Source organism: Ischnura elegans, chromosome X (genome assembly GCF_921293095.1).
Source record: "Ischnura elegans chromosome X, ioIscEleg1.1, whole genome shotgun sequence".
Taxonomy (NCBI): domain Eukaryota; kingdom Metazoa; phylum Arthropoda; class Insecta; order Odonata; family Coenagrionidae; genus Ischnura; species Ischnura elegans.
This window is the reverse complement of record NC_060259.1, coordinates 26,507,471-26,523,677: the sequence shown is the minus strand read 5'-3', so window position 1 is coordinate 26,523,677 and position 16,207 is coordinate 26,507,471. Positions and strand designations below refer to the sequence as shown.

Here is a 16,207-nt window from a genome sequence, read left to right as displayed (position 1 = left end):
CCCCCCCAAACGAAATTCCTGACTACGCCACTGTACACAATAGTTTCTGTAATTGTGTGAAAAAAGCTCATTTAGAAGTTCTTCCATTCACGTTTTAGGATGTAACCTATTTGTGTGGCTGACAATGAGACATCGCTAGAGTGATGTTCAGTATTAGAATGCCGATCTTATTTTCTGAAACGAAATAGGTGTGGTAGAAAAAAGTCACAGCTTTCTTCCACATAGGCCCGGGTGCGATTCTCATCTTAAGATTTTGTAGTATCCGTTGAGAAACCTCGATAGCCGAGGTTGTTAAATCTCTAGTTCGTGATCCTGGAATATGGGTTCAAGACTACGAGAAGGCTAATTTTTTTATGCCCTATAACTTTAGAAATCACTGTTGCAACTCATCCCCATTCGTTTAATTTAGTTTATTAGCGATTTTTTAAATTTTTATGTTAATTTATGGATTTTTAGTTTTTATTTTATCCTACCCTTCCTGTACCCTTCATTGAGGCTGGCCAAACCCTTCCCGTACCCTCCAGGAAGGAGAGGGCGTACCCACCAATGTTCTAAAATACCCTTCGTGTACCCTTGCTGAAGGGTACAGGAAGGGTACACCTATCCTTCCTGTACCCTCAATGGAGGGTAAACCTCTCCTTAATGGAGGAGTTTATTTTTATCAGGGAAAAAATCCGGTAAGCTATGCAAAATTTGTTTGAGAATATGTATGCGAAGTTTCAGCTTCCTAGCTGAAAAAAATCGTTTTTGAGGTTTTGGCCAGCTTTTTTCGATTCTAGCCCACTGTACGGTGGCTTGTTGATCAAGCACATCTCTCAAGGTATGAAATATGGGAATAATCTCATGGCATGAAATATGGGGGGCCAAAATACCTATTTTATCTGATCTTAAGGACATAAGCAATAAAATTTCGTTTCAGCTAATCAGCAGCCAATTTCGTCTCATAATGGCAATCCACCCTTTCGAACTTAATATATTACAAACACTTAAAATTAAGAGAGTCACTCAAGAGAAGACATAGGCTTCAAGCAACAACAAACCCTCCCCATTTTCATGCGTATCAAAGCACCAAACAACCTCAACGTCGTAAAAAGTTTGCGCAAGTCGCATGGGAATTTTGCTCAACTTAAAAATGAAACAAAAACACACCGAAATTACGCACGATCTTCGCCTAAAAAATGATATTAAATATTGAGTCTGTCGTCGCCAAGATATTCATCGCAAGATTACACTCAATAGACGAATTCTAATTTTAATTGGCTTTAAGGCGTACACTTCTAACTTTCATTTCAATCAATTTGCCGCTCCTTCCAATTTTGTATAAAAGAACGTGTTTGGACCAATGTAATGGGATTTGGCCTAACCATATTTAGCACTTCCCAAATAGATCTCAACTCCGTACGCTGCATCGTGTGCATTTTTAATGCCAGCCGCTTCCCGTGCGGCAGATGTTACCACCCTCGATCGTCTCCCGCTTTACAAGCCATAAACGTCACTCTTACTCCAACGTTTTCGTTGTTACTCCCTCTACCCTCTCAGCACTGGGTATATTGCTGACTTCATCCATTAGCAGAAAATCCAAGTGTTCTACATGAACAACAGCACGAAAATAAACCGCCGGGTCTTGGTATATGATATAGCAATAATTATACAAAATATTTTGTTCTTTGTAAATGTTGGTTAACGAACCAGCCTTGCGCCTCTCTTGTTCACACAGGAACTACTTTTTAACATCATGTATACCCTTTTTGAGGTCGTTCATCAACTTTTTAATTAGTCGAACGTGGTAGAGTTTGAAAAATAAAGAGACCTGTATTTTTCCTTTTTTTCCTCAGCAAAGTACTCCTCAAGCCTTCCTTTCGAAGAATCTCCCGCAACCGAATCATCAACATACGAAGGAACAAAAAAGCGAGCGTAAAGAAAGGCAGAAGGGTTTGTAGAAGCACGAAAAGCTGAAGGGGAAAAGAGGATTTATGGCGTTAAGCGTTATAGAAACGAAAACATAGCTTATTTCCTCCTCTAATAAAAGCACTTTTATTCAAAATCATATTGTTTCAAGTTTAAGTTTTCCATTTCAAAATTTTGAAACATATGAGTATTCTATTTACAGAAAAAGCGTGTGCAAAGCTGTCAAGCCTGCTGTGCATCGCAATTTATCAGGTGTGCGATACTTGCCTTCTTACAGTGTTAACATTATACTTACTTGCGGTTGCTTGCGAAAAATCAGTTACATCACCGTTCTTGATATAAGAGGACCAGGTTTAATAGTGCCAACAATTGACGCTTGGTGCTATATTTTGTACATGAGCTTGTTCACCTCCCTTTCGAAGATAAGTTAATGACGTGACAAGCACAAGCCGAGAAGTTCACCACTTCGTAGCTACTCCTCAGGGTCGTGTATCAACGAGGACCGTTGCTGTTTTCTCTCTTGTGGGCGATTTTTCTGTCGCTTTCGAAACAAGGCCCATTAAAAAACGAAGTTGTAAGAGTAGTTAATCTTTATAGAAACCCACCAAAGTAACCAAAATAAGGCCACCCTCACATCTCACTCCATGGCCTTTCATGGGGAAGGGGTTGAAAATCTAAAAATGAATAAAAATTTAGTAATTCCCTATAAATTTTGCCGAATGAATGCTCTTCAAGGAGATACTTTTGTCTATTCTCTCTTATATGTAACCGTTTAATAAGGTTATTAAACTCGTAGGTAGGTATTTGAAGGAGGCCACTGAAAGCTGAGGTATTTGTTCCACGAGGGAAGGGTTGCCATCTGTTGGGCACGAAGCTAATGAAAAACAAGAGAAATATGGAATTATTGGAACAAATGATGAACTAAACTCTTCAAATTCCACACAGTGTACAATATTTATGTCGTTAACGTTATCTAAAACGTTATCTTTGTTTCAAGTTTAAGTTTCCCAGCCAGGAAAGCCAGGTCTTAACGAGAGACAACAAGAGCGCCAAAGCTTAGCGTCCTTTCCAACGGACGGAGTGTTGCACTTGAAATATCCTCCACACAGCATTCAAGCAGGTCTTGAGCAGTGTCTGAAAATTCTCTGCCACCACCGGGATTTGAACCCGAGTCCACGAGGTGGGAAGCCAACACTCTAACCACCACACCAACTCGATCCCTTTATTGAATTCGTGTGTATTAAACGTTTCGAAAAATAAACAGCCAATTTCCTTGCTGATATTTCACGTTGGTAATAATTCTGAGGAGATGGTATCAAAAGACAGCAAAAACTGGACAGGAGTTCTTGCGAGCGGGCGCTAAGACAGGAAAACAATGAGAGGGAAGCCAAGAGGAAGGAATAAAAAGAATGGAGAGTCTACTGCATGAGATATAGCAGCGGTCCCCAACCGGTGGTACGCGTACCCCTTGGGAGAACGCGACGAGCCAGTTGGGGGGACGACGAAAATAATCGGAAATGGCGGACGACAGAAACTATGTATCTCTTAACCGGGAAATATGTATACAAAATGTGCACGTTACATTTTTGGGGGTAGAATATTAGTTACATACATATAGAGGGGTACGGGAGGAAAAAAAAGGTAGAGAACCGCTGGACTTGAGCAACAAATTCAGGCAGGAGAAATATCGGTGGACGTGTTGTTAAAAGCGGAGGAAAGAAAAGACAAAGACGAGGAGGAGAGTGATTCTCCGAGAATATGAAGGCAAAAGTCGTGTCCCAATTAGCCATTTGGGTACCCCAAATCCAGGATTTGGGCAGGACGCCATCTTGGATATGTGTCGCAATTCGTTAGGCAGCATAAGGAAGGGGATTAGTACACTCACCTTGGGTGCCAGATTTGGGAAACGACGAGTGCATCCTTTTCCCATGATTCAAAGCGTGGAAAGCGTCTTTAGGAAAGTACAACATGAATAACAACGAGAGGAGTATTTTCTACTTTCGAAACAAAATGAGCTACTTCCTACTAAATAAACATAAACAACTAAATATTGAACTAAGCCAACGAATTTAAAAGAATATCCTTATTCTTCTATCAAAACAAATAGGTTACCTAAAATAGGTACTAAAAGTATAATAAAATGCTCTTGTCCGACATCCAAAACTCTAAATCTCTTGCACGAGGCACGCTATTGCACAATAACGTTAACAACATAAATCTTGCATGCTGTGTGGAATGTGAAGAGCTTAGTTCATCATTTGTTCCAATAATTCCATATTTCTCTTCATTTTCATTAGCTTCGTGCCCATCAGATGGCAACACCTGCGTTAGAATGTCCCAATTCTTGCTCCCTATCGGGTTACCAAAACCAAAATTTGGCCACCCAAATCCATGCTCCCCAGTACCTAACGAAAGGGACACAAAACGGAAAAAAAACCATAATAGCCGCCTTTAAGCGAAAAAACGAGAGATGGACCTCAGAAAGGAGACAAGATTCAAGCTGGAACCATTCATCTTGAATAAAATGTTCTACGACCCTTCGTATCCATTCAGTTTATCTAAAAATTGTTTTTTTTAAGAGCCTTAGCTATGTTGCAGCTCTTAAACATTATTTTCTTTTATAAATGATGTTATTATTAAAGATGAGTTATTAAGGTTAAGTCATTTAGATGATAAGTTTAGCTTTCTCAAGGCTAAGTAAAATAAGAATTAACTGAAACATCGTAGAATGAAAAATTTTGTATTTACCGTAAATTTTCGCTCCAATTGTCTTGTTAACCAAAGAAGTGAAAAGGAGGACAAAACTGAAATACCTAATGATAAAAAAGTTCAGAATAAAAGGTAATAAGTAGGAACACAAATAGTATGAATATAGTATCAGAAATACATATATATCTTTGGATTTTTGGAAATGCTATATAAATTGTGGATCGACTATCGTATAAAATTGATTTTTTGAGTTTTCTTGGGAAATTGTTTTCACAAAAATTCCTATATTTTTTAAATTTTTAAAACATGATATTCGGGATCACTTAATTGAAAGGCGGGGTGAGATCAGTGAACTGTATTTTATTTCAAGACAGTGCTGATTTTTTGTCTTTAAGTATGGCAAATAGCGAAATTTAAAAATCAACCAGTTTTCATGAGTTCCTTATACCAATCAAGTGATGCAGGACCGTCATTCGTACATTTCTAATCAGTATCAAGAAAAGGCAGTTGATTGTTATGTTTTCAATTGATAGATCTCAGCTAAATCAGCACCATGCAAGGAAACAGAAGAGCGAGATTAAAGAGTGGCAGAAGTGTTTAAAGAAGAATGATGTGGAAAAGAGGAATTATGGCTTTAAGTGTCACAGAAAGGAAAACAGCGCTTATTTCTATAAAAATAGGCCTTTTATGCTAGTTAATTTTTTTCAACTTTATGTTTTCCAAATCGAAGTTTTACAATCTTAGTGAACTAAGCAACAGAAAAATACTAAGCTGTCAAACCTGCGGTGCATCATAATTTATCAGGTATTCGATAATTACCTTCTTCCAGTATTCACATTATACTTTCTTGCTGTTGCTTGTGGCGAATCAGCTACTTCACCGCTCACGACGGAAGAGGGCCAGGTTTAATAGTGCTAACCATTTACGTCTGGTGTTATATTTTGTACATGAGTTTGTTGAAGAGCATTACCTCAGTAAAGCTCGAGTATCATCTATAGCCGTGTCCACTTATTCTTTCCTTGATAATGATACAAATTATGGAGAATCGTTGAGGTAAAATTGGCTTGTGTTTGAAGAGAAAGAATAAACTTATGTTTTCGCCCAATGAAACAAAACGTATTTCCCTTTCTTCACGATGGAGTTAAATCCGAAACACGATAAGAAATTTAAAGTTGCTCCCTAGATTCCACACCAATACTTTATTCCTGATTATAGTTTCAACAACAATACAAAAGGTATATTATCAAAAACATAATATTGTCGATACCATGGTCAATTATATAAGTGCAAATGTGGAAAGCAAAAAGTGAATTTGCATTCCTTATTTCAGGTTTTCAGAAAGTAAATCCGCAAATTTTTAACATAATCTGAAACATAAAATAAGCATATATGTTATATAATATGGTTAAGAGAAATAAGTATATGAATTGAAGTTGTGAGCTTAAGAAAGCAATATACCTGTTGATACGTTTCATGTGAAAAATTTAACTAACATCGAAACAGCAATTTCATTAAATGACTTTGGTTCTAAATTTCTCTTCAATGTTATAACAAGATTTTTCCAAGAAAATCCCAGACCATGTGCAAGAAAGGGAATTGCAGGTGTCCCAGAGACCATCGTTTTCATTTTTTCAGTATTAATGGTTTAGGGGATGGGGTATTGGGGTTATGCGACATGAGTCAGTTGATTGTTGTACAATATGCTGCAAACAAAAGGCTCTTGGTAAACAAAATTGTTCATTTCGACCATTCTCCTCGACATCGGCCAGTAGCTCCTAGAAATTGGCACGTAACCAATCGTAAATCCTCACCACAGGTGTCGCCACTTCTTTCCTATTATTCCGGTTTCATTCATGTGTGGTTAGTAGGTGGCGTGTCCATGTGGCTGAAAATGAGCTGAAACTGAGGGTTGTTGCCTTCACCCTTCTATGCTCAAAACATTTTTCTCTTAGCCTATCATCTAAAAGCCCAACCATCGCCACAGGAGTCCTCTCCTCTTAAAAATGGCACCACCTTGAATGAGATCTCATTGTCCGGAAACGGAATCTGAATTCTCTTCCGGATGGTCTAGCAGCAGGAGCTCTAAGAATAAAGCAAGATCATGCTCTCTTGGGTAAAAGAAGACTACGTTAAAGAAGAAGGATATTTAAAGCAGCGGTACCCTGATACGAAAAAAATTGAATTTCTTCGCTAGTATAAGTAAAGTTAATGTCGCCGACTCATGGCCCAAAAAAGTGGCATGCTGTCCCAGTTTAGCGGAGGAAACTGAAAAACCTATGACTATGTGGAGACTGTGACTATGTAGTTTAATGTTATGTTTTAGTGACTCAGAAGGATATTCCAAGAGGCAAGTCTAACCGAGGGATACTTATCTCGATTAATGCAGAGATTTTCGTAGTATTCTCTCACATCGGTGGCAATTTAATCCATATAGTCACTTATTTAAGATATCTGAATCGCAGGGAAGATTTTTATCCCCATATCAGAGAAATAATACAAAATAGGAGTGAAAGAGGTTTAAGATGGGGCCTAGTAGATTAACGGTCTTGAAAACCACACATGATTACCACAGGCGCTATTGTTCATTCTCTGTGTGTAGAAAGGAAACAATCCAACACTAGAAAGTCATGTCCGTCGGTGCATTAGCTTAATTAAACCCGTAGTTTTAATATTCTTTCGGGGTAGGAATGATGTGGAAGCACTTAGCAGCTATGCAGTTGACAAGAATGGTGTCAGCAGCTGCTATATTCCAACGCAAAAATAATTCATTTTGGTGAACATTAGATGGATTAATTTGATTTATTAAGGCTATCTGCAAAATTGTACAGATAATGAAAAATGCTAGTAATTAAAATTACATTTTTTCGCACGAATTCAACATTCTGCTCATCCCTTGGAATTATAATCAGGAATTTAAAAATACATATTTGATTACAAAAGTCCTCTATGGTTATGACTACATAGTTTCACACTGGTTTCGTTAGAGAAATAATCGTATATTAACCTCATTTTATATTTTAAGTTGATGAAAGCACTTCAGTTGAGATTTATCACGTATTTAGTAGATGATTAGCCCTAGTAGTAATTAATTTACATATAATAATATTTCTAACTGAAAGCATATTCCTTAAGAAAAAGGAATACATAAATAATGATTGCAAATATTTGAGACAAAGTTTTTCTTATTTTACTTTACGCTAACATGAAATTAGTACTAATTTTGATTAATTCAAGCTGATAGCCTCGGTGGTTCACTTGAAGCGGCTGCATGTTTCCCCCGGACGAATTTCCTGAATTCCACGGCCATTGCGCTCGCGAAGAATGTTGACACGTTACAGATCACAGCAACCGAAATATTTTCTCTCCAAAATCCTGGAAAAAATAAATAAATCGATTTGAAGACGATGTAAATTCATATTCTTTAAAATATACTTGGTTGTAGATGCAGAAGTTTTCAGTCTGAGGCTCATGGTTAGTAATGATTCGAGGACATTAGTTATTTTTGCCTATAAATCAGTAAAAGATGGGTTAGATATTATTCATTCCAAGTTTAATACATGATACCGGTTATGTAACAACATTACTGGTCAAATTGAAGTGGCAAATATACTTAACATAAAAGGTAATAAATATTTTTTTTTAATATTAAGGTTTAAGTATAAAAAACATTATTAACGTTTAATTGAAGCACCTCAGTGTTATCATCTCCAACATGCCGTCCAGAATAATAGGAATATACATGCAAATACTCATATGTACACTTTGTAATGATGAAGTATAAAACGGTAAAAATATATTTGATTAGCCATTTATACGCTATTTCTGGCGGAAAATATATCAAGGCATGAGAAACCTCCCCATGGCGTGAGTCGTGCCACACGCTTGAAATTTTCCTTAAACATTGTTGGCGAGAAAACATACAAGTGAGCCACCCGCCTACCCGGTAGTTAATCCTTCTAACCCGCATATTTTCACCAGCCCCTTCTTTCAATTGTACCTGCACGTATTCCCTTTAGTTTCGAATATCGTGTTCTCAGATCATGATTCGAGAGCATTTACGGACTGGTGCTTTATTTTCCGATGTTAAATGAGAATTGGAGGTTACCATAGTAAAATGCATTGACTGATTTTCACAACTATGATGATCACGAAGACAGAACCCATGGTGTGGATCACAATAACTGATGAAGTTTCTTCTCCATCATCCTGGAAATAAAGGAAAGAAATGCGCGGTCAGAGGAATTCATGAATTTAAATAATTTTTGATGATGAAGGCTCAAAGAAATACTAATTGCCCGAAATTTCCACGTTCTTATCTATGCATAATTCACAACGTTAAAGTCTGAAAGGAGAGGAGAGACTTCGATTACGCTCGTAGGAAGTATGCTAAAGCTATTATATGTGTCAAGTTAAATAAATAATTAAAAAATACGGTTTAAATATCAAGGATGTTATACTCCAATCATTCCAATTATCATCCCCCTCCTTGAAAAACTGTGCATTTCAAGTCTTTGCTAAAAAATCAATGACCCCAGTAAAAATACAGTGTATAATATAGCAACTGATAAAAATAATATAATAATAATAGTAACAATATTAATAATAATAAAAAGTAATATATAATAATAAATATAGTATCAGGGAAGTTTATGCACAGAAAAGTGTTCATTATTACAAAAAAATGAAAATCAGTTAACAATAAGAACAAAAATAACATGTAACAAAAACTGTATTGACTCCTACATTGCTAATATTGCTAAAATATTTTTATACATTCCACGATTCTTGAAATTCCCTGCGGAATAGAAAATATAATTGATGCTACGTTTTCAAGCGTGTTTGGGAGCCCCAAGCGAGACTAGACATCTCGCTTCTTATTTCTGTTACCCCCAGCTTAGAGAATACCACATCCAGATAGTTTTACTCCAGTGGCTGCGTATAAGTAGATAAGAATGTAAAAAGTCAAGTAAGGGCTAATTCTAATTCCTTCCAATACTTAGCAGATGTTATGTCTCAGCTGCATGGCTCGTATGCCATCTGTTCGGTCATAAAAGCAGAGGGGTTCTTAGAAAAACGGGAAATGTCCTCGCATTCGCTTTGGACCGTGGGGGATGTCGCGAGGCAATTGGAATTGACAGAGATGGGTGAAAGTAAAAACATAATTGGCCTGGGCCTAGTGAGAGGCACTTTTCAAAATTTGTAATCGGTTACGAGACCTGTTACAATTTTAATCGCAAACATTTACATTTTTTTAAAATTTCCTGTAAAACTCAGTGCCTTTCCATTACACTTACCATTACGAAAAACACCAAGTCCATCATCTTACAAATAAAAAAATATATGGCAACAGGGACCACCAAACGCGAATAACAACCAAAAGTTAAATGAAAATTTAAAATGCCAAATGCGTTCGTGTGTAAATGAAACCAGGTGAAATTTGCGTCGAATTATGCTTTCTCAAATTATCGTAATCAGGCGCGGAGAGCAGTTATATTGGGGCAGATATCACTATGATATCCGTTGATGACTTCTGTCAAACCTCCTTGAAAAGTGTTATTTGACTGGCAAAATGGAGGAAAAAATAAATAATTGTCACTGCTTGGGACATTAAAGAATTGTTCGACATTCTCTGGTGAAAATGTGATGAACAACCGTGTGTGTGAGATGGACATGCACTATAAATACACACTCTCAATGAAGAAACTTTCTCTGTCGGGCAACAAAATATTCTTTAACGGTGCTAATAGCATATAACGGTAGGTGCCAGGGCCGAAACTAGTATTTTCGTCATGGGGGGCAAAGATCAGTTTGCTGCCCCCCTCCACTGATCCTCCCTCACTCCCCCTCCCCCACCACTAAAATATAATAAATATAGGAGTAACATGGCCTTGAAGATGGGAGACAAGTCGTCTTTCGAAACATCGGCTTATTATTATTACTACATATTGCTGCAAGTAGGCAATTACCTGGTGGCAGCATTTGATTTACATACACGAGCAACAAATGAACCAATTTAAAACTAAGTAAGAAACAGAAAAGATACCGATAGTAAAAAATAATACATTAATTCTTATCATACAACTAAAAATTAACTTATTAATTGAATTGAACTTGAAATACACGAAAGAGTTAACCTGGCTGAGAACCCGAGAAGAATTCATCAATAGTATTCACCTGGAGAAATAAAAATCGTTTAAAATATAGTACATCCGGAGGCAATTTTATTTTAGATGCGGCGGTTGAAATTACACTTCGTATGTTTGCAATTAAGGTTTATTAATGCCATTGTTTAAAAGTTTTTAAATTCTGTCAAACCTCCTTGGAAAACTTATTAATTAAATGTAACGCCGTTTGTTGTTAAATAATTTAGATAAATTACAGTACTTTTTTAAAATGAACTTTTCACATTTGATCGCCTACAGAAATCTGCCGACTAGTAGATTTTTCTTTTGGATCAGATAGTCAAGATTTAGGTCTTTCTTTCCATATGAATTTTACGATCGAGTGTCGTCGCCCTCAAAGTTTTTTTACACTATATCAAAAATAGTCCAAAAACAATGCACTTTTGAATGTTTAATTATTATATGAAAAATTGATAAAAATAAATAAAATATCCCGTATAATTCTTAGAAAAGGTACTCTTTCAGAAAATATGCTTTGAAATTTATGGAAAACCATATTCGGCTCACGAGCGAAAGTAAATTCTCGATTTTTGCAGAAATTCAGAATTGAAATTTTTTATAATTTTAATGATTTAATGGGTGAACCAAATATTTAAATAGCCATTGTTCCTTGATCCTTGGACATTATTCTATCGGACTGTACCATTCTTGCTTACCAAAAAAATAGTGAAAATTTAGGGTTTTGTCAAGCTTTTTTCGATTTCCGCCCACTCTGCGACTGGGACCCGTGCCCCTCTGCCCTGCCCCTGTCCCGCTCCCGGCAGTTGAAATTACGCACCGCACGTTTGCTATTAAGAAGTTTAATTAATATTATTGTTTAATGATTTTATATTAATAATATCGTTAAATAATTGCATTTGATAAATTAAATAATTTTTATTAATGAAAATTTCAAACTTAGCCGCCTCCAGCAATTTGCCACCCGGGGTACGTGCCCCCCCCCCCCCCAGCCGCATCCTAGTCCCGGACCACGTTACAGCACCACGTTTAGCCCTGAGGGAGACGTTAAGGAACAAATGCTACAATCATAAATACTCTAAATAGGAGTCTTCACTCCCTCGGTTCCATTGATTCCCACCAGTCGCAATAAATAGCGGCGCTCCAGTCGCTGGGGTACATGTCAACATACACATTATCCCTCAAGAGATACGCTACGCGGAGAATGTAATCGTTTGTTTTTAAAAGTTAAGCTCCATTAATTTATATTAAGCTCAATTACATATCTATATCCATGATAAACATTTGCGACACTTCAATAAGCTAAGATACTGCAATAAAAATATAAGCTAAGGCAATTTAAGAGAATGATAAATGGACTTGTTCAGCAGTGTTTTCTATTGCCGTAAGTAATAGTAGTTTCCAAAATGAGGATACCCGTATTTTTCCGCTATTCCATCCGTCGCCTACTTCTTGAGCCACTCGCAGCGAAAAATCGACGCCCTTGATCCTATCAAAGATGAATTGATGACGTCACAAGCACATGCTGGGAATGTATTCGCAACTCAGCCACTCCTCGGTGGAATTCGCGTGGCTCGTTGTTGCTTAAACTCTTTTGTGCGGTTCTCTCTCTTTGTAAATAATTCTTCCCGACAAAATGCATGAGCCAGATGGCTGATGACGTCACTAAATCATGAAAAAAATGCGATAACTTTCGTAATTTCTTATGTTAAACTTATTAGGGAATTATTGAATAGTAAAATGATTTTCTTCGCCTATTTTCCCCTTCATCTACCAAATTATTTATCACTTAGGGGATTATATCGTCCGAATCGGGAGACCATTTCGTATACCGCTTTATAAAATTAATATTTTTTCTTCCCTAGTGAAACAGGTAATCTAATTTTATATCATCCTACCTTTCTTTAAATAAGATAATTACAATTAAGTCAAAATAAACAATAACCCAATAGCGGAAGTGCGGCGAAACCAACAGAATTTCAAAATTATTGTAAAATGGCCCACCAGGAGCGAAGGCGCATTTAAAACTGGCTTCGTTCAAATTATTTTCGATTTCGGATCTTTATGAACAACCCCGTTGGACGAAATCATGGCTCAATTCAGGCAATGAAGAGGAAAAGTGAAATTATAAAAGTCCCTACTCACCTTGGTTCATATTTTGAACATGGCATGCAAGTACACGCTGCAAGGGTGGCTTTTGTGCAGGCAGTGACTGCGGTCAGCGGCGCGTAGCCGCTTTGTGTGGTGCCGGCGACGGGTGCGGCTCCTCGCGCCTCCGCACTCTCCTCGCCAATCTCTCCCTCGATACCTGCCACTGAAAGCAATTCATTCCTGCTAACTAAACTTGGACACACATGTGGATGGATTCAATACACAAACTAATTCCAATCTGATAGATACGTACTTCGTGCAGACCATGGAAGGAGCAGCAAAGTGATCACGATGACTTTGATGACGATATTCATCTTGAAATCTAACGCCTCGTGATATTTACTCTTCAATTCAAATCGAAAAGTTGAATAATCTACATAAATCTCCTCTTAAATGTTAATTTTTTGCGTGCGACTGCAAGGATTTCTACACAAAGCTATCTCCAGACGGCGCGCGGGAATCACAATCGCTCGAGAACACCGGTCCCTTCGGAATCTGTCGTGCGAATGAGGCTCTGTGCATCTACCCCCTCCCTTGCCTCCCACAACTTCCCCCTCAAAATACACCTCCGCCGGAGCGATTGGGTCCGAAAATATTTGCTCCTGCCATCCCAGCCAACTGTAAGACTAGCTTGTGTTATAGTGAAGCTGTGGAGAAAAAAATTACTCTGTACGTTTCACCCTGACATTCTATTACTAGGGACATGCAAAAGGTGGGCTAGTTTTAAAGCCAAAAGTGGTGTTATATTTTTACAAAAGCGACGTTATTTTGCCCTGAAATTGGTGTTATTTTAACGTCAAAATAATTGATGTTGATTGAGAGCCATGCTTTCAGTGGCCCACCCATTGCCCTTAATTTAAGATATTATTGACCGGGGATATTTAAGCAATATTATACATGGAGTATAGACTGAATTCACCTATTTTAAATATTTTTTCCTTCGCGTATCCATATATCTAGCCTACATAGAAGTGAAATTACTTTCTAATGTCTGTAATTTCAAATGAAATATTGCTATTGTGATCAAGTTATCTTCTTTTAGAATTGTTCTCTTATCTGTAAACACAGTACTATAGCAGGAAAAAATATTTCTCAGTCGACATTTGCAGAGGGGACCCTAATTGCTTAAAGGAAATTAGATGCAAACGATATCTCAGACAATTTGAGTTCCTGGATTGCTTTAATTATATCCAATGAACCCAGGGAATTTAGCTTTTGTAGTAATTTATGTAATTCTTCCAACCCCAAAATCAGCTTCTCTGTCTCCAATGATCCGAGGCCATGAATTTTTCGTCGTTAAGTCAGAGTTCACGTCTTTAGTCGAAACTTCTTGGGGATCAAAAACTGAGATCTTTTCGAATACCTATTTTTCTGCCAAGGTCTTCTACCGTAAGAGAACTAGGTTTGGTCTACCTTGGGGTGACGTTGTCTAACCAACCGCACAATATTTGAAAGGTTCCATCTCTATGATGAGTTTACTGGCTAAGAAATTTCTCGTAAGTTCCGATAAAAATGCCAAGAGCAGTCAATGAGTTCTTACGCAATGGGTAGTTAGTTTGTCTCAGTCAATAATTAAATTATATCTTGAAGATTGTGTAAAGATGCAATTTTTATTTCATTTTGGGGTACTTCGGCTCATATTTTGTGAACAATATTTCTCCAGTCAAAGTGAATCTGCATTAGAATTGATTATAAATGGTGCCAAAAATATTTATATAGATAATTATTTGAAATGTATGAAAAATATTCTGATCTCCACACACGAGATATACTTAAGTCTACTTTCTTGATCACGCCGGTAGAAAATTGTCATATTCGACATTCCGATTTCCCTACACAGAAAATTTGTGTAGTTAATGGTATGATAAGAGTGTCCCCATGACGAAGTGCGATTGCCCCCCTTCAAAAAATACAAAAGATTCAAGAAATAAATGAAATTTTAAAAGGTGACTAAAAATTTACATAAATTTCCATGTGAAAAAATTCCCCTGGACCGGAAATCGAACTACGGACCTTAGGAAATAAGGAATCTAGAAAGCTTAGTGGTCTGCATAGTGGCCCGGAAAGCCAAAGGTCCATGGTTCGATTACCGGTCCAGGGGAATTTTTTCTCATGGCAATTCATGTATATTTAACCGCCGCTCACGCGGGGACTTCGAGTATCACGCGTGTCCACTAATGTTGTCTCCGGCAGGAAAACTATATTTCATATAAGAGAGTAGAATGCATTTTATGGAAAACATGCTGAAACAAGGGCTGTTTGAGCATATTTTCCATAAAAAATCCAAGATTTGGACAAAGTCATCCAAGTTCATGGACCTCTTAAACCAGGATGGCCCTCTCTAGCTCCCAGAGGATATAAATGGTTCTTGCAGCACATTTAATTCAGTGTGTGGAATTGCTTAAACTTTTAATTAAAAGTGTAACGAGAGACCAAAAGTATCAATTATCTTCAATATTCATCAATCCTGCTAGCAGCTACGTATTCGTATGAAAGAATGTCCAACAAGTGTTTTATACTTAATATGCAATTAATTTTTTGCCATATTCATTCAGATCATCTGTCAAAGTTGATTAATGACCGTGAACTTTGTTGCCATGACTATTGAATTTTCATCTGACGGAAGAACCATTTCAAGGAATTCTAGTAATTATCAACAGCATTTGCATGAACTAATAGTGCCCATGCTTCATATTTTTAATCCTGATCTATCTTCATGTAGCCACATGATGTAACCTATGCAGTAATCGTCGAAACGTGACACGTTTTTAAGAAATTTTTCGAGTGGAATCCACAAAGTATCTTTCTTTTATTCATAATGCAGCGGTTCCACCACATTCCCCTAAAACAACCAGTTTAATTTATCATGTTGCTTTTAATTTTTACCCGGTGTATCATCGTAGTGGACTCTTCCTTGCAATGTTGGATAATTATAATGTTTTCTTGACAATAATTTCTTTTTTATGCAGTCCACTGGATGAAATGAATGTTTATGTGTGGGTTATCTAAGTGGAGGCGATTGGAAAAAATCATTTGTACTACCACTTTGCGCTTAGGTGAGTTGGCTTGGAGAAGTTGGAGAGGACTCCTTGGAACAGAATCTATCATCAATCTATCATTCCTATTAATAGGTATATCAAAACATGATTTCTTCACTGAATACTTACCCCTTAAAGATTCTCCAAAGTAAATAAATAACTGGTTATGCGCGAAGAAATTTGAATTATATTTTGACTAAGTTATACAAGTTATATAAGTTAATCCTTTCTAACCCAGAGCTTCTTCATGCAGCTCAATTA

At 37.1% G+C, this 16,207-nt stretch overlaps 1 long non-coding RNA gene across 1 annotated transcript; it reads right to left on the bottom strand.

Moving 5' to 3' along the window:
- Positions 1-7,397: 7,397 nt before the first annotated feature.
- LOC124171755 lies at positions 7,398-13,376 on the bottom strand. The gene is made up of 4 exons (XR_006867949.1): positions 13,162-13,376; positions 12,903-13,071; positions 8,723-8,823; positions 7,398-7,989 (listed from the first exon to the last, which is right to left on the bottom strand). It is a non-coding gene; the product is annotated as an uncharacterized LOC124171755 (long non-coding RNA).
- Positions 13,377-16,207: the final 2,831 nt, after the last annotated feature.